Source organism: Achroia grisella, unplaced genomic scaffold, assembly GCF_030625045.1.
Source record: "Achroia grisella isolate CSIRO2021 unplaced genomic scaffold, CSIRO_AGI_Agris_v1 utg359, whole genome shotgun sequence".
Lineage (NCBI taxonomy): Eukaryota > Metazoa > Arthropoda > Insecta > Lepidoptera > Pyralidae > Achroia > Achroia grisella.
In genome coordinates, this window is record NW_026712817.1 from 723,908 (window position 1) to 747,807 (window position 23,900).

At 32.1% G+C, this 23,900-nt stretch overlaps 1 protein-coding gene across 1 annotated transcript in view; it reads right to left on the reverse strand.

The window, feature by feature from the left end:
- The window catches only part of LOC131843910 (neuropeptide CCHamide-1 receptor-like), a 144,056-nt gene extending 124,287 nt beyond the window's left edge, over positions 1–19,769 (reverse strand). The window contains exon 1 of the mRNA XM_059192694.1: positions 19,569–19,769. The gene's annotated coding sequence lies outside the window, so the exon portion shown is untranslated. The remainder of the gene's footprint in view (positions 1–19,568) is intronic.
- Between the last annotated feature and the right edge of the window lie 4,131 nt (positions 19,770–23,900).

Consider the following 23,900-nt stretch of genomic DNA (forward strand, 5'->3'; position numbering starts at 1 on the left):
CCGGGAGGCGATAGAAATTAAAAAACATCCTAATTTCAACAGAGAAACATCTGCATGGAATCCAATCATAAATAAATTCAAGCAAAGTTCAGTAGCATCAATAGTCAATAAGTGTACGGATACCGTGAGTGCTGTGTGTCGCGAACTTTCGTTAAACAATTTAGTGACGGTAGATGAAGAAAAAAACTACTGTCACCTATCTACATTGACATCGTTGTTACTTCAGTCGAGTCGTGACCACGGCTAGTGCAACCTAGTCGAAACGTCGAGAGAGGTAAATACCTTTATTTGTCATAAAATTATTTGTGTTAAAACCCGGTTAACAATTTAAATAATGTATGTATATTAAACACGAATTTTTTAAAAGTAACCAACACTACTATAACTGAAAATAAATGATCAATAGGGCGAGTAATTTGGATTAATTTAGTTATTTCTGTACGGATTCTTAAGGGAATTTTCTAGAAGTTACATTATATTTATAGAATATGATAAAGTTATTACAAAAGTTATCTCTCCAATTACGATATTGATTGCATTAATATATATAGGTACTAATAAACCAAATGTGAGTATCAGACGACTCCAAAAGATTGCAGGAATTTTATAGGCATATTAGACACTGTAGGCAATTAGTGTAATGGGAATGATGAATGGTAAGTAATCAGTTACTTGTAATCAGGGAATATTGTTCGTCCTAGTTATACCAAATTCTATGAAAGTCTAGCAATTTATTTAGGAAGCTTAAATTTATCTTATCATGAAGTATGTAGACAAATATCGACAGAAGCACTAATATTTTTAATGAGGTAATGTTCCACATTGTATTCTTCACGTTAAACCTGAAACCTTGATTACTTTTAATATTCGGATTGTTTTTCCCTGAACAATTTCCACAGCGTCATTTAGTCTCAAGCTAAGCAGAGCTTATGTGGTACTAGACAACTGCTTTATTTTTATTATTAATATAATAAATCACTATAATTTATAAGATACTAATGGTATATACGTATACACGTAAGTCAAATATTTATTAAACATATATTTATTCACACAGAGCCATCTAGTAACAAATTAGCAGAGCTTGTGTTGTGAGTCCTAGAAAACCAATATAATAAACAGAAACATTTTATAAATACATACTTAATATATATAGAAAACACCCAGACTAATGTAAACAATTATACTCATGAATATAAATGTTTGTACCGTGCGAGGAATTGAATCCGGGACCATCGGAAGTAATTATAATATCTGTGTTCTAAACCGCTAAACCACCGAGGACGATAATAATCAATTGCATAATCTGTTAGTATTGTGAGAAATTCACGTTTGTTGTATCAGCTCAGCAGTTGCTTGTTGAAATCGGATTTACATGTCACGTCAAGTAGTGTTTACTTGTTATCTTTTAAAGCAAGAGTGAAAGGGATTATCAGAATCGCAGTTAAATCCACTGTTGTTCGTTGGGTTTACGGCAAACTGCTACAATAATAGTTACTGAATATTATTAGACGGTTAAAATGTACAACGTATAATAGGATTAACGATATTTTTAATTAAAGAAATACAATTATTTGTTTGTACGAGTAACATATTATTGTACAGTAAATACATTTAAAATATCAGGATACATGGATCTTAAGAAATAAGTTGCCCAATTGCGGACTTATTCCAAATGAGGGATTTCTTATCAACTTAGTCAACCTTTTAATGATTGAAATAAACTGTGGAGTGTCAGAAATACTAATACTATATATATGACAATAACAACATAGGAAAAAGGCAAACGCATTATATATAACTATTATATATATAAATATTAAATAAGTATTTAACTATAATATATAAACATACATACATATAAGTAAAATAATAATAATAATTTATTAAAAAATAGATAAATAAGAACAATTGTTGTTCTATTTATTACATGAGAACTATTGAAATCAACATAATAATAGTAAAGATTCGACAAAGTGTAATAAGGGCTGGTTATTGACTGTTAGGCGACTAAACCGCGACACTATATACGTTTCCAAGCTATATCTAAACTTTATTCAAAGCCTGATGATGCCTCGTTCAGAAACGAAACATGTATCGCAATATGGGTGTAGATTCAATAACAGTCGGAATTTTATCAGTATTAGAGAAGATCGTAATGGTAGCCAAGTTTCCGCACTCAATATTTTTGATCCGACACATACTAATTGTTTTGGAATTAAACGAAATAATATAAATCCATTAAGTAGTGAAATGAACTTCTGCAAAGTAACACCAAATTTAATAATATAAATATAACTTGACTCTCTATGTATCCTGTATATCTCTATGTGTACTATATATTTGATATCTATATTTGCCATCATTAGACAGTTAGAAAATTATATTAATACACAAAGTTTTGGTGACGATTAATTGAAACCTCCTATGTACGTTCTATGTATGTACACTGAAATATAACTCACAAACGGGAACGTATATGTACAAAACAATTAGAACATTAAACTATTGTAAGTATATTAATTTTAATCCTTTATAGATATTGTTTCAAGCGAAAACTAACAATAGCCAGGTACCTACACAAAGGAAGTAAGAGGCTATATTATTGTGGGAATTTAATATTAATTTTGAATCTAGATACGCTAAGTTGCAACTTCTAAGAATAGTTTGTATCAAGATTATTCAACAATGTTTGCTTTATTCGAAACTGTAGTTATGTACTTGTATTTAATTCTATTATTTGCTAAGATACTATTTAGGTCACGACTAATATGACATACAAGTTGACGGCTCGCCTAGTGGTAAGTGGCAACCTTAGCCTATATGTGTACATAAGTAGCATCAATGACCCCACTGCAAGTGGTATACCATGGCAAATGGACGTCGATGCAGTTGTTATACCATTATACCATTGTGGTAAATTACCATTTACGAAGATGGCCAAATTGATCTGAGTTTATACTCATTTTATCATCCTCCACTGGTGCCCCACCAGCGTAAACTGTAAGCGTAAGCGGATGTAGCATTCCACTATCATCCATAAAAAAATGCCCTACTTTTTTTATGGATTATTAAGTAATGCTGCTCCCGCCTGCGATAAGAGTTTACGATGGCGGGCTATGCTGCAGAATTCCTCCTTCTAGAAGAGTTTCATACCCTAACACGTTACATTGTGATAATATAACATTTAACATGCCCATATTTCGCTGAGTATAAACTATATGACCACGCCTGAACACCTTCTAAATAGAACTGTATTTTAGAGTGACAATTTAAATATAATTCAAACAAGTAAAATAAGAAAGGAATGCTCTCTCAATGAATGAATCTCGATGTTGAGGATGACTTCATCTGTATCTTCGCTTTCTGATTAACGCTCGTCGACTCCTGAGAGACGTCATACAATTTTCGAAGAGGATTTCCAAGTTACTTTATACCGGAGCTGTTTGAAACAGCGGGAATTCGACTGATTAATTTGTTTTTGATCCCATCTGACCCAAAACGCTATTAAAAAAAGAACATGTTTAAGGTGTGTGTGGATTTTTTATCCGAACCGTTCCGAAACAAATATTGTGGGGAAAGGAAAAATGAATGGACGTATAAGTTGTATGGGGTGGTTGCATTGTTTTTTTATAGATGGCGTAATAGTATAAGCAGCGAAATGTAAGCATATCAAATGTTATATGATCATAATGTCAACACTCATGGCGGCTTCGCTGGTCTAGTGGTTGAGCCGTTTTATTTCCGATGGTCGCGGGTTCGATTCGTCGCATTCTGCAATTATTGGTATTCATGAGTATGATGGTTTTGTAGTTTTGGTTGTTTTCTATATATTACGTAAGTATTTACAAAAGAAATCTAAGTTTTTATATCAGTTATCTAGTACACATAACACAAGCTCTACTTACCGTGTGACTAGATGGCGCTGTGTTAATTGTGCAGGGGTTATAAACACTCACTGTAACTCAGACCACCCCATTTGTGACTGCAACCGTGAATATATTTATGTTATTCTATCACTTTGATCTTTACAAGGTGAATACTATGTATATTATCGTTTATAATTATCGCCTACAACGGCCGTCTTCATCCGTAGGGACTATCAGTCTATGTCAGAACAGTTAAAATAATACAAACACATAAATTTGCTTTTACGATCTAATTGGAACTAATTATAATGATCTTATTATAAAGGAGCGAGCTCGAAAGGTCAAGTATTTAATATATGTAAGTCTATATAAGTCTGTTCTACTACATATGCACATTTTTACTTTTTTCTATTATACCTCAGCTCTTAAAGAATGCAGCGTGATATTAAAAAGCCTGTAAACTTTCGCTAATATTTAAAAATATTTTGTCATACCAGACCAGTATGTTTAATCTGGAAGTGATCGCGTTTTAGCGATAAATCCGCTCTCTTTGTCTTGCTCGTTGTTATATGTTTTCAATGCAAAAGTTTTTTTTTTATAAAAAAACATTCACCCGTATTTTCTGTGGGAGGAACAATGAAGAGTTTTCAACTCATTTAATATGTTTCATAGATTAGATATTTCGAACAAAAACTCGTAAGCTGTATGTTTCCCGAGACTTGGTCTGCACAAAATTTTACCAATTTGGTTCCTGACCGAATATCTATTTGTCTTACTAATATTACAAACGCGAAAGTTAGTGGATGGATCGTTTGTTACTCTTTCATGCAAAAACTACTGAATGGATTTTGATGAAACTTTACATTAATATAACTTATGCAGAATAATACATAGGCTATAAATATCATGGGAGTGGAACCGTGAGCGCATGTCGTCTAAATATATGAGTATTACAGTCATCGAGATAGAATATTTTTCAATTTCGTTAAGATCTGTTCAGCCAGTTCGCCGTGAAAAAGACAAAAGATCAAGAACAGAAAGACAGACCGATATTTTAGAATTTACTATATTAGTATTGATAAGAATCTATCTATTTATATGTTACTTAAACTAACTTATTAAAGAAATGATTGTGAACATAATTTTCATTTGGATTTTAGGCTCTTATAGACTTAATATTGATGAGTTAGTAAAGTTTGGCATATGATAGACACCTTGTGTCCGAAATTGCAAAAGTTTTCGACCGAATTTTGAACACAAAGATAAGAAGAAGATGAAGTGGGTATGAAAATATTCCTATGAAAATATTCTCATTTTGTGTACAAAATTTTTAGTATTTCAAGATTTTTAGGGTTCCATAAATATTTATAGTAACTCTAGTTGATAAATCCTTCTTTTTTTAATGTCATTTCAAATCTATAGCCGCTATACATAAATATATATAGCGGCTATAGATTGAGCGGATATAAATTTTCAGAGAGACAGGTGTTTTCTATAATCCAACACTGTGCCACAGATAAAAACAAGCCTCTCTATCGTCTATGTACCTGAATACCTATCTACCGTATCTATCTACGTACTATACTGAATACGAACCTATCTTTGCTATAAGCTCTCTAATAATAGTGATAAAACGTGTGAAATAATTCGGACATATGGACAAGCAAAAGGTGCTCTCATAAACTGGACACGATACTACGATTTCAGAGGATTACCTGTCTTCTTTGGATACCACAGCATGGGGTTTTTCCAATAATGCTTTGTTAATGTTCCACAAAGTTCACGTGACACTCTTGGTGTTACAGACGTCCATGGCTACGCTAACCATGTATCATATAATAAACCGTAAGCTTGAATTCCACCATTAAAGTTAAAATATTTTCAGAAAGAGATTTTGCACAAAGTTGTCTGCTTGTATAACTCTGTTGAAGAAATCTTGTTTTGTTCTGCTTTGTAGGTAAAATTATAATGTATAACATCTAGTGTTTAATCCACAGTGCCAAAAAATGAAAGATATCACGGGGGTAACCAATTCTTTTTGTAATTTTCTTGCTGTGTCGACGAATACGATTTTCCAGCAGACAGACAGTTTGTTGTTTATTACATATACATTATGTACTGTTGTACTGCATGTATTATAAATTCAGTAGTGTTTCTTCCTATCTATTTCTGTCTCAATCTGTCTCTCTTCTATCTCCTGCGCCCACCTCGCCGCCGTTATAGTCTTATCGGTCCCATTGAATACCGGTAAAGTTTCAACTGGATGCCACGCCGCCTCGCGAAATGCACGTTCCATCTTATTTTCGTCTTTAGACATTCTTTTTGTAATTTAATATAATCTTTAAATACGACGTGTCCACCCGACATTCGTATTCTTCGTCCGCGTCACCGTCTGTACCGCGCCGCAATTCGGGTACTTCCGTCTTCCATATCCGTTAACATCCAAGTAATCTTTGTCCATCTATTTATAACGTTTCAACTGCCGTTACCTTTACACTTGGCTGTCTATCGTGATATTCATGATTTTTTTATAAATAAAATATTTATACAAAAATTGATTGTGTCATAATAACTGATTTAGGATAACTTTTGACCGCAAGTAATATGTATTCATAAATTCAATTCTGTTCCAAGAGTCTTTATTCACTCATGTTTCACAAAAATCCTAGCTAATTATTGACTAGAAATATAGATTTATAAGAGACAAAAATAAGACGGTAATATTTTTTTATGTTCAGTGGATGTAAATTTACGTCTTATGAAGTACACTTATCATAAGTAAATAACATTTTTTGCAATCAGGGCTCTCCTCGAAGTTGTCTGCAAACTAATTTCACCTCGATTACAGTCGGCTTTTTGTAAAATAAAATCTTAGCTGTCCTACTTTACTACATCTCCTATACAAGTTCACGTTATAAAGTACCATTGCCGTAATAAAACTTTCTCTTCCTTCACGTAATGTGTACTTAGGTTCAAACCGCGCTCTTTGACGGGAATTGTAGATTCAAGTTACCACTTGCAGACTATTTAAGTTTTAGTAGATATTGTCTATAGTTTCAGGCACAATGAGGCTTTTGGGCGCAGTTTAACGACTAAACCTTTACGTGGCCACATTTTAAATACAGCTAAAGAAAGCAATCTTTGTTGAATTAATAAATGATTGAATACTGTTGCATAGCTTTTTTTCTATATATAAAATCCTGCTTTTCAATATAGAGGAAAATTTTAAATCTATATGAAATTATAATACTTTTGACAGCCTCGGTGGTCTAGAGGTATCGCACACTGCTTTACTTCCCGTGGTCGCGGGTAGGATTCCTCGTACGGCACAAATTTTGTATTCATGAGTATGATTGTTTAAATCGGTCTGGGTGTTTTCTATGTATATTATTAATGTATTTACAAAAAACATTATTTAAGTACTTCTATGAATTGTCTAATAAGCTAACACTGGCTCTGTTTAACTTGGGACTAGAAAGCAATTTGTAAATTGTTCAGGAATATTATTAATATTATTTTTAAGTGTGCAATATTTTGCTTGAATAAATTAACTTTTTATGGGTATCACATTGGATAGGGTCAATGTATACAAATAAACAAAGAAATCACTTTAAATTCATTGCACGAAGTTTGCATAACAACCAAAACGTTTGGGATTTCAATAAAAAGTTTAGCAAACTCATATTAAAGGGACGGGCCCTTTGATGAAAGAAACGTATTAATTAATTGTTCAACCGGAACAATTTATTAATATGTTTTTTTATGAAAGCGTATTATTTAGCCTATTTTTCAACCAATTTAATAAATGTGTTTTTATGTTGTTACTGATTTGTTTATTACGCTGAAGGAGTTAAATATGAATGTGGATGGTTATAAGGGCAAACGAAGGCCGAAAAAGAGATGGATGGACTGCATGAAAGATGATATGGTAAGAAAGAGAGTGAATAACGAGATGACTGTATACAGGGATGAGAAAAACATTGACTTGAAGAGAAAAACAGGACTTGACTGACAGGCGTCCATAGTCTATGGTAATCGTTTGCCATTATTGGTCTACTATGCTTGACTACCACCATCTTTGTCTAAAATACAGATACATACATTTGAGTTATACTCAAATTTCTTCTTCAGCCTTCAATCATAGTGTTGTATGAAGTAAAAATAGTGTGGGAAATCTTTGATATAGGCAGGATGACACATCAAATAGAGAGAGAGAGCAACATATTCTACTAATGTGAGTACGTGTCATCTTTCATACTATTAATGTTTTCGTGTAATGTTCACTATTCATCAACAGTAATATAGGAAATGTGAAAGCCTCTCATTTTGTCACATACCTAAACGGAAATAATTAATTAAAGATATGATGATGTAATCAGTATATTTTTTATCTCTTAAAAAAGGAAATGAAGTCGCGAGTAATGGCTAGTATTATCATTATATTATTGTTGTATTATCTACTACTACTTTAATTTTGAAGGAATCGATTATTGTTTTAATCAAATTAGATATAAGAAATTTAATATTATATTGTATTCATGTAGGGTATTGGTGTTTAAATAGTGACAATTAATGGAGTACAACGAGCTGTCATTTTGGACAAGATCGACTCGTTGTTAAATCAAAATCACCTTAAATATACGTATTGATTTCAACTCCATCCGCCAATCTCTATAAATCCTTATATATTAGAAAAGAACGTGTCAACCGTTAACTTCATCTTGCACAGACCTACCTATTATTGCTTAGCGAATGCGGAACTCCGGTCAGCGTTTAATTATTGGAATTTGCATTGCGATCGCTTCTTCTTACGTATTTCAAATTGAGAGGCATAGGAGCTACTGCGTGATAAAATCTAGCAGAAGAATTAGATTACCGATATAAGTCAAATTGGTAAGCAGAAGTGGCATTGGTTCATATAACTCGAAAAACCGATAATTTCATTGACGACGTTTTCTCTGGTGACCCAATTATGCGTGGAAAAAATGAATACGAAAGTAGGAGTAATATAAATTTCGTTATCATTTTTTATTATGTGGTAATACTAGTAGACCATCCTGATTTTGCCGCCATGTACTGAAGTTTGTAAGTTTTATATTATTAATAATATAGACCTGTCAATCTGACGTTAGAAGAATTTATCAAATAAATATACATATAACCTTTGTTGAAATGAACTTAACAAAAGCACTGTTGAATCTTCATAAATATTTTTTTAGCTACCGCTCATTCGGAAACCAGACTGTTGTGAAACTCTTTTAATATTAAAATTAATTTGTTTGTATTCCGCAATCAAAACTATAAAACAATATTCTATATATATCACCTACTTCTATTGCTCCATTAAAATATTAATTCTATGACAAATTATTTTATAATACAGACTCGTAACAAGAAGAATGAGAAGAACGAGCAAGGAAAAAAATCGAAAATAATCAAAGAAAATCCAGACTATACGATATTTCTGTTCCGAAATTTATTTTCTTCAAAAAAATCTTTATGGTATTTATACACATTACACATAAATATACACTCTACTTTAAATACACAAAATTAACACTGTATTTATTTATTTTAAAATATTGAAATTATCACACAGTTTTTTTCCGAATGTTATTTAGTATTTACAAGTAGTTTATACATAGTTTGTTATTTACTTAATCATGAAAAGTCTAACGTTCCTGTAGTATACGTTATTTACTTTCTGACTAATATATAAAAAGCTAAAGTGTGTTTGTTTATAAAATCATCATGAACTTTTGGCATGTACGTTCGTAGCATTTTGGATGAAGAGATACATGCTTTTCTGGGTTATTTTTGTCAAGGTACACTTTGTGGGAATAAATTATGGAGCAGCGTGGTACCTTAGGTTTCGGGAAAAGAATCACATAGGGTATTTCATCGATAGCATACGAAGATATGCTATTCATGTACATTTCGCGGCCTCGGTGGTTTAGAGGTTTAGCACACCGCTTCACTTTCGATGGTCTCGGGTTCGATTTTTCGCGCAGTACTAAGATTTCTATTCATGAGAGTGATATACATTGTTTGTCTGATAGTTTTCTACGTATATTATGTATGTCTTTAAGATATGTATATAAGTATTTATATCAGTTGTTTAGTACCAATAACACAAGCTCTGCTTTCACAAGGACAATATGGCGCTATGTGAAATGTCTAGGGTTATTAATATTAATATATATACATAGATAACGGTTGCCACTTACTAAAATAAAAACAAATGCCAGTTTGTCATTCCCATTAAATAATAAAACCGTAATGAGCAGTAAATAAACGTTATTATTAATTAATCAGAGGCAAGTGGGTGAAGTCACGAACCATAATACATTAACATTGCGTGAATCCCACTTGAATAATAATATTCAACATAAAATTTTCATAATAAACCACAAGTAATCACTCTTGTTGAACCGAGAGTCTTCTTTGATGTACAAAAAATATTCAAGTATTCCTGCCTCTTTATAAATAGTTAAAAAGGAAGTTTGGGAATGGACCACGAAATGTTGACAACTGACATAGAATATCATAGGAATTAAAAAGTAATTTACTCAGCAAAAGATCTTCAAGAGATAATCTTGAAATTGTCAGTTCAGACTGTAAATAGAACTTGATTGATGTTTGTGAAAAAACAATAAATTTATAACACAAAATGTGGCAAAAAAGGATACAGCCCATCTAATAGTAAATGGTGACCGTAGCCTATGGACGCCTGAAACACGAGGGGTGTTACGTGCGCATTGCCGACTCTTAAGATTCCTTAATATACCCTCTCTTGAAAATCCTCTTGAAAATCCCCATGCTGTAGTCTCGTGAGGAAACACCATTGAAATTAATAATCAGTAAAGTGATAAATAATCATAATATTGGTAGAGAAATATTTATAGACAGATATGCAGTCCATACGTGTAACATACCGCCTAACTTCTGATGGTCGCGGGTTCGATTCTTGTATTATTTTATCTTATAATTGTTTGTATTGATTTAGGTGTTCCCTAAATATATATTATACCTATGTATTTTTAAAAAATCTGTCTAAGTACTGTTGTATAGTACCAATAACACAATTCCTGCTTAAGTTGGGACTAGATGGCGCTATGTGAATTGTCCAGCGTTTTTAAGAGGAAGGAGATAAATAATGACAGGAGCAAAAAAAAAAACACAGGTGTAGTCACAAATATTTTACTGACTAATGTCATTGTAGTCATTTATATACAAAAAAGATATATAAAACAATTTGCAACAGTTATTATTATTACTATTAATGTTGTAATAATAGTGTTAATAGGCAGACATACATACACACTTATATTATTAATGCATGTATTAGAAATGGCAAATTGTATCATAATAATGTGTATGATGATTGAGATCAAATATAACAAACTAACCTACCGAGGTCCTTAATGCAGTATATTGGTACTCTGGAAACTAATTCCGATACAATTATATTGGATTGCGTCATTTCGCACACTTTAAATCTATAAGTTATATACTAGCAACGTTTAGAAGCCATACTTCGTGTTTAATGAAAGAACTAACTGACATTGTTAAGGATTTATTTGATTTTTATTTAATAAAATAGGCATCAATTTATGCCGCTATACATTTAAGAATATACAAGTATACATATATGTAATAAAATACTAAATACATTTGTATTTATATATTATGTATATATAGTATGTATGTAACATATATATTACAAATAAAGTAAACATATAAATAACGTAATGAACTTTTTGCAATTTTATGAGAGATGACATGAAACTTTATCTTTTAAATCATCTATATCTTTAATTTTCTTACAATACATACAACTGCAGCCCTATTATTAACAAATTGTGTTACAGAATTCCAACTTGAATACGAGTACATAATGGTTACATAAGTCATCTATTTGCCACAATCAACACACATCTGTTGTCGCACAGACGCTGGTCAATGCGAACCTATATACAGACTTGTACACACATATTTCAATGAAATTGACATAAATGTAGCTTGCCATAGTAATGAAAAATAAAACAAATAATTTGGAAGCTAGCATTATAATTAATATTTCAACGTAAAAAAGAAAAAATGTATTAGTGTAATCTGTGATGAACGGTTTTGTTGGTGACAATTTCATAAATAAAACATATATTTTTACATTCCAATATTGAGTAAAGTGTATAATTTTGACATTAATTCTTTCTAAATAAATAAAAAAGATTTATTTGGTTTACTTTTTATTGTGCTTAAAAAGAGCTGTACAAAAATTGATTCCTAAGAAATCGATATTGAGATCAAAGTCTAGAGGCCAAAATTTTCTCTAATTATAACAAGGGCAAGTCTCGTCCTTGTTAATATAAGAGAAGATTTTGGTCTATTATTACCACATTAGCTAGGCATCATTATTTAATTTCTAGTAAATACGGTGGTATTTACTCGAACATGTTGAAAAAATATATTTCTTTTTCATTAAATAATCAAAGGCAATGCTTTATCGAATAGAAAACGACACATCAAATACTAATATACTCAAAATATATTAACATATAATATATCTCTAAATATAAAATTCAAATACTGATCAGATCTGAAATTAGTGTGAAAAAGAATAGATGTAATGAATAGATTTTCATCAAACACAGCCAAATGCCATCTGTTTCATAAACCAACTTTTTTGTAGAATTAAAAATAAAACCTAATCGATTCACCCGTCTGGGACCTACATGGGTATAAAGACAAATCCTTTAAAACACGCCTCTTATGTTAATAAAAGAGTGCAAATATTCAAGAAAAATAACCTTAAATATTTTGTATTTGCTTTAAATTTAGTTGAACATCTTATTATTTTTAATATTATAAATGCGAAAGTTTTTATTATGGATGGATATTTGTTACTCATTCACGCAAAAACTAATGAACAGACTTTTATAAAACTTTACAGTAATATAGATTATACATCAGAACAACATATAGGCTATGATTTAATAGTATATAGTGCAAATTGGCTGAAATATAATGATAAATGTTGCTGACGAAGTTCGCGAGTTCAGTTAGTTACTCTATAATTTAAACATAATCGTACAGCTAGAAATTGTACAATTTTTTAATTAAGGTATCGTGCTTGCTTGTCTATGATAATTTTATTATATGTATATATATAATAAAATAAACATATGTATAATGATAATCAACGCCTTTCTGACAGATCGATCCATTGCCTGTGTTAAAGTTGATATCGATACGAAATAAAAATACAGCGGTTTGTAGAAAGGTGTGTAATGGAATAATATGATGGATGCAATTACAGAGATCGCAATATGCACATAACATAAAAACTAGACGACGCGCGCCCCGCTCCCCGCCTCACTGCATCTGGAACCAGTTATTATTCATATTGTATTACGGTGAGGCGTTAACAGCCTGTGCGGCGGGACATTGCATCTCTGCATTTTCTACAGCATATATCACGTAGAGTATTCTAAATCGGTCGTATTAATACCAGCTGCTTAATTTTACTATCATTTTTGAGAAACTAAACCATCCTAATCGTCTAGGTAAATTGCGGACTTCCACCGTGGAAGGAGTCATCTTCCAGCCATGGTATTTCCTACGATATTGAAAATATCAAGAAAAGAGCTTATTCCTTTTTAAAATGCCGTCATGTAATTCACCTGGTGTTGCTGTTGCTCATGGGCGGTGATAATTACTTAAATCCAGAGCCAAAACTTATTTTGTATGATATTTAATACGGATATATAATCAAATTGCGAAATTTATTCATCATCTGAAACACAGTTCACATAACAACTGCCTAGCTCAAATAGGTCACACAGAAGTGAATTTGTAACAAGCAAACTCGTTAAAACTGTTTACGGAATGCATCAATTATGATTTAATTTGATTGATTAAATTTGTAATATCGGTATTTAATGTCACCAAACAGTTCGGATCAATTTGTTATCATTAGACGTTTGAATTAATTCCAACTTCTGGAAACAGAAAAGCGCCATAAACTTTTCAATTAGAAGAGATTGGTGTGAAATAGACGAATTTGTATTTATAAAGACAAAATATACCGCTTATTTAATTGTACGTAAATTTCATTTGCGAGGAATGTTGTAGATTTGAAGACAGAAACCCTTTTTGATGGGAAATTCATGTTTTTCTGCAGCAGTGTTTTGGGTATTCTTAATTTGCGAATACCATGTTGTTGGTATTACGAATTTCAGAGTATCATCTGTGGTTACAATATAATTAGGTAATTATGAGTAATGACTTCAATGACAGTAATGTTATCTTTGGTATATTATGACATATAAATAGGTACAAAAAGAGAAAGTATAGATATGAAATTCTATTATAGTTAAAAAAATATATGGAAATGCATAATCTGTTCCGTTATATGATACATGTATACAGAACAGTTTATGCATTCGTTAGACATATTTTTACTAGTTATTTTTATAGAAAACTGCTACTGTTACTCGCTACTTCGTCTGTGTGGTATTTTTATATATTAAAAAAAACAAAAATTCTTAATTAACGTATTCATAAACGGTCCATCCCTTTCAGAGATTAACAAGAAAAAAAGAGATAGAATTTTGTATAAATAAAGTTTGATGTACCTACATACTGTATATCGTTTGCATTCAATAAAAAAATGTTCATTAGAAATTACTAAACAACACTTCAATTTTATTTATTTGTATAGATAGAGATTTTGAACAAACATAAAAAAAATATTATCTAACCGAGTATTTCCTTTTCGATTAAAACTAAAGTATACAATGTTTAAAAGAACCGATTACAGTCTTCAAAACACCTTGTGTGTACGAAATTATATAAAATTAGTTGTTTCGACTGCCATCACTACGAGTACCTATCCTATTATATTAGAAACTAGGATATTAGAAATGATGCCGGCCTGCCGATTTTTTCAATTTAAATGGAGATTTCAAGGTTCTATACCTTCTTGTGATTGGTTCTTTAAAAACGTCATATTGAAATGTTCCGGTCTATTCAAAAAATACCATGTTGTAGATCCACTACTAAAACCAAAACAAATCCTTTTAATAGCATAAATAATAATAAAATTATTATCCCTTGATAACACACAGCGCCATCTAATCCTAAGCTAAGTAGAGCTTATGTTGTCAGTTGTATACTACCCACAACAGATAAAAATGCTTAGATAGATTTTTTATACAAATATATATAATATACACATAGATATTACCAATACAAACAATCATACTCATGAATACAAATGTATTTACTGTGGGAGAAATTGAATCTGCGACCATTGGAAACAAAGTCATAAGAAGGCCGACATAAGTAAATAAAAATGACTCTATATAATAATACAATAATTAAGATTTTATGAATGTAGTGTCAGAAGTGAAATATATAAAAATAAATATAGTGAACAGAGATCTTAAAATTCCCTGGGTAAATAAAACAAACCAATTTTTATGAATTAATACGCATTTTAAATAATTCGCAATAGAGTCACAGTTTACTTACTAGACAGAGAACAATATAGTACAGAGTACAGTATTGACAACGTAGTTTGTATTTTACTTTTCTACAAGTACCCGTCGACATTGCACTATTAGGTGTTACCCGTATATTAGTCTGATACTCAAATAAAACATAGCCTATATATTTCCTCGTCAAATTACCATCCATTCTGCGATTAATTCTGCCATATCTTTATGAAAAGGTAACACACGGTTTCACATGATAATACGCAACATAATTCACGGTTCAATCATTGAAAAGTTTTACTCAAATCAAATCAAAGATGTAGTAATTTTGGAGCTAATTTTCCTAATAATAAAAACTTTAATTTAACTTACATTTAGATAACTTATACATTCTTACAAATATGCAACCATGCAAAGACCAGACAGACCAGAGACAAGCCCCGTCTCTGGTTATTTCTAAAATATATCTAAGAAAGCATTAAATATTGAAATGTATAAAACATTTTTTCACTCTTTTCTCTCAAGTAGACACCGCAAATAGTAAAAATAGGTTTATTGGATAGGGTTTACATTTTTATGAAATAATAAATACATTTTATCTATAACTCGTAAACATCTAAGGAGCTATACTTTACGATCCTTATTTATTAAAATACCGATAGACATTTTTATAGCAGTGTAATAATATAATGGCCAATAACATAGCTTACGTTAGTTATTACTATGAAAATCGAGTTATTTTCTATTAAACTTAGAAGAAAGGATAGGAAAGATTTTTTTTTACCGAAGAAGCAGTGAAATTTTAGAAAAAAGAGAAATGAGTTTGTAAACCTTTGGCCGGCAACGCACTTGCAATTCCCCTCGTACTGTAAGTACGTATGGTCGGCGGTCACTTACCATCAGTTGAACCGCAAGCTCATTTGCCTCATGTGCTATAAAAAACCTTCGTAATAGTACAGATTGTAATAGCAAAGCATGAATGGTGCTACGGATGTCAAATGATGACGTGATATCTGTAGTGTGATAGTTAAAGGTGACGTGTTAGTTCTTTATATATATAGCGACTATTATTACCTAACATACGGTGGGCCATATGTTTGGTTATAATACCAATTACTTTAAAGAATCTAAGTGTTCTATGAACTGTTCAATATTGGTTATATATTTGCTGTAAGTTATATAACCTCTGTATATACTATCCAGCATTAGGAGTGCGGCGCAAAGAGTTGCTATCGATAGATTAGACCTTATGAATGAGAATATATAAATCACACGAAGTGAATGAACCAATTCAATAAGTCTCCTAGTCTACCTTTGAATTTTGTAAGTAAGCTCCGCAAGCGTTGAGTTGTAATTGATGGTGGTGAACCAAATCAAAATGTTATTTACACTTATAAGTGTAAATGTCGTAGGTTAAGTTTATTGCCCCGAAATACACTGAAAAGAAATAGGAGAAAAAAAATTACAATCATTTATATTTCTAAATAAGAGAAATATAATAATAATAATAATTACTTTACTGCATTAAACATGAGATGTTTTGTTAAAACCAATATAGTTCTAAATACATATGGCCCATAGAGTAAACAATCAACACATTCACTAACAACTAGTAATTATATGAAATAGTTCGCTGCTAATTCTTGTACGTTGATAATTGATAATATATCTGACTACCCTATCTAAGATAATAGTGCATGTGTTTAAATAAGTATAAATGTCATTGCAGCGAAGTATGCAACAGTATTAGATTACGTACGTATTGTACAGGTTAAAAGTCTTAAGCACAACTTTATATAATATAAAATATGAATTTCCTACTAGAATAATTTTATCAACTAAAACTAACAAGTATTAAATAACTTTGTTAAGTAGCTCTCGCAATGTCGCGGGCACGTCGTTTAGCATTATGAACTTTATTTTTCTATGTGTCTGTTTGCTTTTGCTTTGTGAAATGGGAAACAAGCTGACAGCTCATCTGATGGTAAACAGCAACCATCATTAATATACAATGAACAAAACTGAGGATATCATTTCATGCGCGTGATACGCTTCATGTGTTATATTCCGTAAGACCAATATGCATTTTTTTTATTAGGGGATTTGGGGTATTGTCAGTTGCTAAACCTGTAACACTGCGACCTGTATAGATCTATTGTGCTCGCCCTTATTCAAAGTCGCTACCTAGACCTGTGAGGAACAAGAATTGAAGGATATCCTTAGGAGTTATGGTTTTTATTGCCTCAGGATTGTGTAAACTTTCATAGGGGATACTTCGTTTATGCATGAGTGAGCTACAACTACATAGGATGTGTATCGTATCGTATCGTATGTTGGACCCTATTCTCCGCAATTAGCCTCACATTCGGGCCGTTGTGCGTGTAGAGCCAGACTACTAAAGTAGCCAGCCAAGCTCCTCCCAAAAGCGCAGAAGACTCCTGGTGTCTTCGCAGGCTTCACGGAGCGACCTCACCGTTCCGAGGATTTGTTTTCGTTGTTGGGCCACTGCCGTGCACTCCAGGATTACGTGAGCCGCCGTTTCTTCAGCTTCAAAGCAGCCCCGACAAAGGGGGCTGTCTGTAGCATCAATTTTGTATAAGTGTTTGTTTAAGGAACAATGGCCCGTTATTGTCCCTATCATTATTTTGAGGTTTTGTCTATCTAGATTAAGTAGACGTGTTGTTAACCGATGGTTCGTTTTTGGAATTGCCACTTTAGATTGTTTGCAATCAGTGGTTAGGTTCCATCTTTGGTTTTGTATTTCGGTGGATCTCTGGCGAATCCAGGTGCGAAACGAGAATGGTATTGGCATAAGCGGGAGGGGGCCTGCAACCACCATACCGGATCCTACTCTCGCTAGTTCGTCCGCGGCGTCATTGACATATGATCCGCTGTGCCCCTTTATCCACTGGATAATTACTCCGTTGTGCGTTGCAATTTTTTCCAGGGCGATGTGGCACTCGATTATTAGTTTGTTGTTGGATTTTCTGTTCTGTAGTGCTTTAAGCACGGCTGCACTGTCCGATATGAATTTAATGTTGAAATTGTTGACCCCTAACCTGTACACGGCTTTTGCTGCCTCGGTCAGGGCAACACATTCGCACTGAAAGATCGAACTGTGTTTGCCGATATAGATATGTTCATGTTGAGGTCAAGGGAATGTGCCCCAGCTCCTGAACGTTCTGTGTTTTGGAGCCATCTGTGTAAATGCGTAGTTCATTTACTGCAGATTGGTCCCTTTCCTCCTCCTTCATAGGATGTGTAGTGGCGTTTCCTCTTCTGTTGGCAACATCTACAGATTGATGTCAACCAACATATAATATCGCTGTCATATCTGGCCCTTAGGCCGAAACACACGCTTATAAAGCACACTGCTTGGTGGCCTTATAGGTGATTATACAAAGACCTTATACAATGACGCACTCATGCTCACGGCTTTGTACAAAGTGTAACTCAATTCCCAAACCCAGTCTAATTTAGGAAAATCTATTAACAAAATTTCTGTCTTTTATTGTAATTATTTCACAACAGTTTATATGGTAAAACGAAGATAAAATGAGAAAGTATGTAATTAAACCTATTACTGCTATTTTACGATGCCATTTTTATTTATGCAAAGTATAAAACGTAATAAAATTGATTTTTCTTATGTGAAGCTAAAGGCAAGTTAAAAGTACTGTATGAGATGGACGTAAATCTCCGTATCACAGTCTATTGTTTTTAATAAGTGTTTTTAATTTAATATTAGGCCCAGAATTGTGGAAATACGTACTTTACTCTGACTTCTTTCAGATTGAACAACCTACGAAATATTAAAATTTTAGTTCAACCTATATGAAAAATGTAAATAAGTTAATTGAAAATCAGACTGATGCTGAAAACGACTTTTTAGACCTACCTACTATTTATAAATGAATCTTTTATTATTTTATTAATTTCTTTAATATTTTAAATTAATCACAGAAATAACATACTTATAAAATTTTAACTTAAATATAATATATCTATATCATCCAATATCACATATATACCTTAATGATATATAGAAATATTTAAGTTTAAATAACGTAAAAAATATTATAATTATACTAGACACACATTGTAAAAAAACTTTTGTTCATATTAGGAATCTAGTGAACATAATATTATATTATAAAAGCTATATTATAGCATAAATAAAAATATAAATCGAAAAACTCACCAACGCGGATACTGCGTATATTAAAAATCAAACACCAATCACAGCACTAAACTTTTTTTAAATTAATTACCATTTACAATAGCACATTTTTACACACTATTATTGACACACAATTTAACACACCATAAATTACTTTCGATGTTTATTAACATAATATTCGATAATGTTTGTTGAACGTGAAGGAAAAGCGCGAAACTTCGCGAGATGTGAGTGCCTCGGCCGTCTCTCACGGATGCAATCATTCGACTGTACTCGTAGAAGCGAGTCGTTCGTAGAGCCGTAGCTATAGACTGTAGGCTGGCGCTATAGGACTAGCTATAACACCGTGTAGGTACTACGTAGCCCTAACACATTCTCATATTATCCACTGCATTTATTACAGTCCGGAACATGACATTTTCCGGATTGCACAGAATGCAATGGGTTGGCATCACATAAATAGTTGGTTGCAGCTGTATTTTGTGTGAGAATTGTTGTCGGTTTTAAAGTGGATAATTACATGTAACACCTAATAATGATCTTCTCTTACGACTGATTCAATCTTATGGTGTATTTAAGCTAGTTGGTTGTTTGTATTTCGATTTTACACACGTTTCGATTTTAAAATGTAAATTAAAACTATTATTTTAAAGAGCAACACGCAAGTTCTTTCTCATTCTTCTTGTGATGAGATAACTTTCCGTTAGTGTAAAAGAATGATAACTGTGACTATTTCGACGACCTCGTTGGTCTAGCGGTCTAGCACACCGCTTTACGTCCGATGGTTGCAGGTTCGATTCCTCGCACGGCACAAACATTTGTATTCATGAGTATGATTGTTTGTATCGGTCTGGGTGTTTTCTATGTATAATAGTATGTATTTACGAAAAAAAAATCTTTGAACTTGTATCAGTTATCTAATACCCGTAACACAAGCTTTAGCTTGCTTACCTTGGGACTAAATGGCACTGTGTGAATTGTCCTAACATTATTATTATAATTATTATTATTCAAAAGTGCTTAAGTGAGTTTATTTGAATAAAGGATTTTCTATTCTATTGACATTAAAATCCTAGTTATTTTCTGGGCTGTATATAATGTAGTAAGATGTCATCATCATATATAATAACAATAGATTTCGCAACTGCGTGTTAATTTTAGACATCAAATTGACTAATTACGTGTCACTGGCTTTACGTTTCACTGGATAATTCTATATCCCGATAAATTTTAAATAGAATAGAATATATTTTACTGAAATAAATTTAAAATTAAGCAATTCTGAATAGTTATAGTTATTTTTTTTAATCTACCGCTCATTCGGAACCTGTCTCATTCCAAGAAGAACGAGTAAGAAATTTGCGTGTTGTTTGCTGTTAAATAATTGTTGTAAGTTTACATTTTTAGTTTAAATATGTGAATCCAAACCATCACCTATCATTTATTAAATATAAATAAAATCAATAAAATTATACATATATATGTATAATATATTTGCACATTAAAAAATATAGTAATTATTTTGTTATTTCATTGCTCTTAACTATACCACAGTAACTGTACTGTGTCTTCGCCCATTGATTTGTTATAGGTTATTTAATATTACGTTATAATATTTAAGAACCGAGCTATGAGAAGAAAGTCAGAAAAAATGTTAACGAAAACAAAGTAAGATGAAATAGATGTTCCGCCAACGAGGACAGACATTTATTTTAATTAGACTGTAGCTCAAGCCACAGAACATAACTAGTAATTATGATAAAACACTTAACACTTCTTAGAACTAATGAAACAAACGGCATTCGTTACAACTCAAGATGAAAATTAATAGGATTAGGAATATCGAATTATTATATACAACTTCTCAGAAAATAATTTGATATTTGGATGATTTTTATTTTGTTACTGGAATGGTAAATAAGCTGTCGTACCACCTGATTGTAAACTGGTAACAATTGTCTATTTATATCCAAATGGTTCGTGTAAAACTACACACGGTGCTGCTCGCCAGTTCTCTTACTTGAACTTGGCTTTGACAAATGTATCTAAATGTATAACACTGTAAAAATGACATCATCATATGACAGTCCTGGATCGCTTCATGCGGTGTCATTTCGGAAGTCACAGTTATCACTCCATACCTCTGTTCTTTCACTGTCACTTCTCATCCACGGCTAACAAACCAGCTGCTTGACAGATGAGATTCGTGATAAAGAGGCAATACTCTTGACGGCCTCGGTGGTCCAGCGGTGATCATAGTACATACGTACACTCACCTCCTTACTCCTGACGGTCGCGGGTACGATCCCGCGCACATTACAAATGTTATGTGTTTTTGAACTGGTCTGTTTTCTATATATATTATTAAGCATGTATTCACAAAAATATGCATTTAGATCAATCGTCTAGTATCCATAAAATAAGTTCTAATTAGCACGGAACTAGATGCCGCTATGTGGCTGGTCCTGAGATATTATTGTTATGTTATATATAGACTAATATTTTTTTTAGTTAGATTTGTTAGAAATCAAATAAAGTACTTTTAATTTATTTCCATTTGCTATGAAACAGAATTTAGAAAATCTAGATTATTGTAGAAACTTTTACAACTTCACTTAAAAGTAATCTGAGTTATAAGTTAAAGATAGAAAGTAGGCAGTACATAAAGATGGGCTTCCACTGAAATTTAGGGTCGGCAACGCGCACGTGGCACCCCTGGTGCTTCAGGCGTCCATAGGGCCATCAGATGGGCCGTATGCTTGTTTGCCACCATAGTAGTATAAAAAAAAATTGCCACCTGAAAAAATAAGTAATATACTTTTCTGTCCTATTTAAAAATAATATACTATTTTATATTGAATATACAGTTGTGGCATTCAATAAGGATAGGCACCATAACTGTCGGAGTCACAAATGTTAAGTATGGATAATTAAGTATGTATGGATGGGTATCACACAAAAACTATTGAACGGATCAAATTAACACATATGCTATAATTTAAAAGGATAATTATGTAAATTGGTTGGAATAATGTTCAGTTATTCTTGTAATAAATGTAGAAAAAAATGCACACAGCTATAAAAATAAAATCTTAATATTTTGTTTGCCAATAGTTTATTATAAGAATCAACTTTTTATCTCTGTCAACTAAGGTTAATAGAACAATCAGAAAACACTAAAACCTTCTTCAGAGTATTCAATTTAAAATGAAATTACAGCTATTTTTAGGTTTCTTTCAAAAATATTTTATTTTAGTGGTAATAGTTTCTATAAAGTAAAGCCTATACACTAAATTTCATGAAATATTTTCTGAGAGCACTAATACTTAACAGCAAACAAAATTACTTTCATATTTTACGACTTATTTACTATATATCAGTAACGATAATTCTCACTAAAATGTACGAACACTTGTTTTCGTATATTAATTTAGAAATATTATTAAATTTATAGCCAATGTGTTATTCTGATATATAAGCTATATTACTGTATGTTTCATCATAATATGTTCAGTACTTTTTGCGTGAAAGAGTAATAAACATCCATGTCTATTCACAAACTTACACGTTTATAACATTAATAAGATTATACCAGTGCTATTGCTACAAAAGCGAAGGTGGGTTTGGAGAAGATTTAGACCACTTTACTGGTAAGACACGACTTGAGCAAGATAATCTGATGATAGAGGGGGAAGGGAATTGTTAGTAATATGGATTGATAACCCCATTGCTAACAATGTACCATGTCAGGTCAACCTACACGCGGTTCCCCCTGGAAACCATCGTGTTAAATTTGTCACAATGGGCTAACTGACCTGACCTCATGCTCATCTTGTCATCCTCCACTGGTGCCCCGCCAGCATAAACTGTTAGCGCAGGCGGGTGAACCATTCCATTATCATTCACAAAAAAAAAAAACTGATGAGAGAGACGTTTCGAGCTATTAAAGCCTATGACCAGCAATGTGATAACAAAAATACTAGAAATAAAAAATAATTGGGGTAGATACTAAATAGTAAGGTGTAGGTTAACCTTATCATTTAGGTGTATGAAAAGAGTTTACGTCTTATTCTCAAACAAATATACACACAAAATTTTATAAGGATTGTCAAGACGTTTCGAAGGAGTTTTGTTACACTGTGACACGTGATTTTATGTATTAGATACAGGTGTATATGTTCATATCTATATGATATGTAATACTAATGATATATACAGTTATATATCTACCGTAGATATTAAGGTAGTGTATATGAGATCCTTACACGGTTGTACATACATAACATACATAGTAACTGTGGAAACCCTTGTAAATGATAAGAGGCACAGTTGTAACGGTCACACGTCTATACA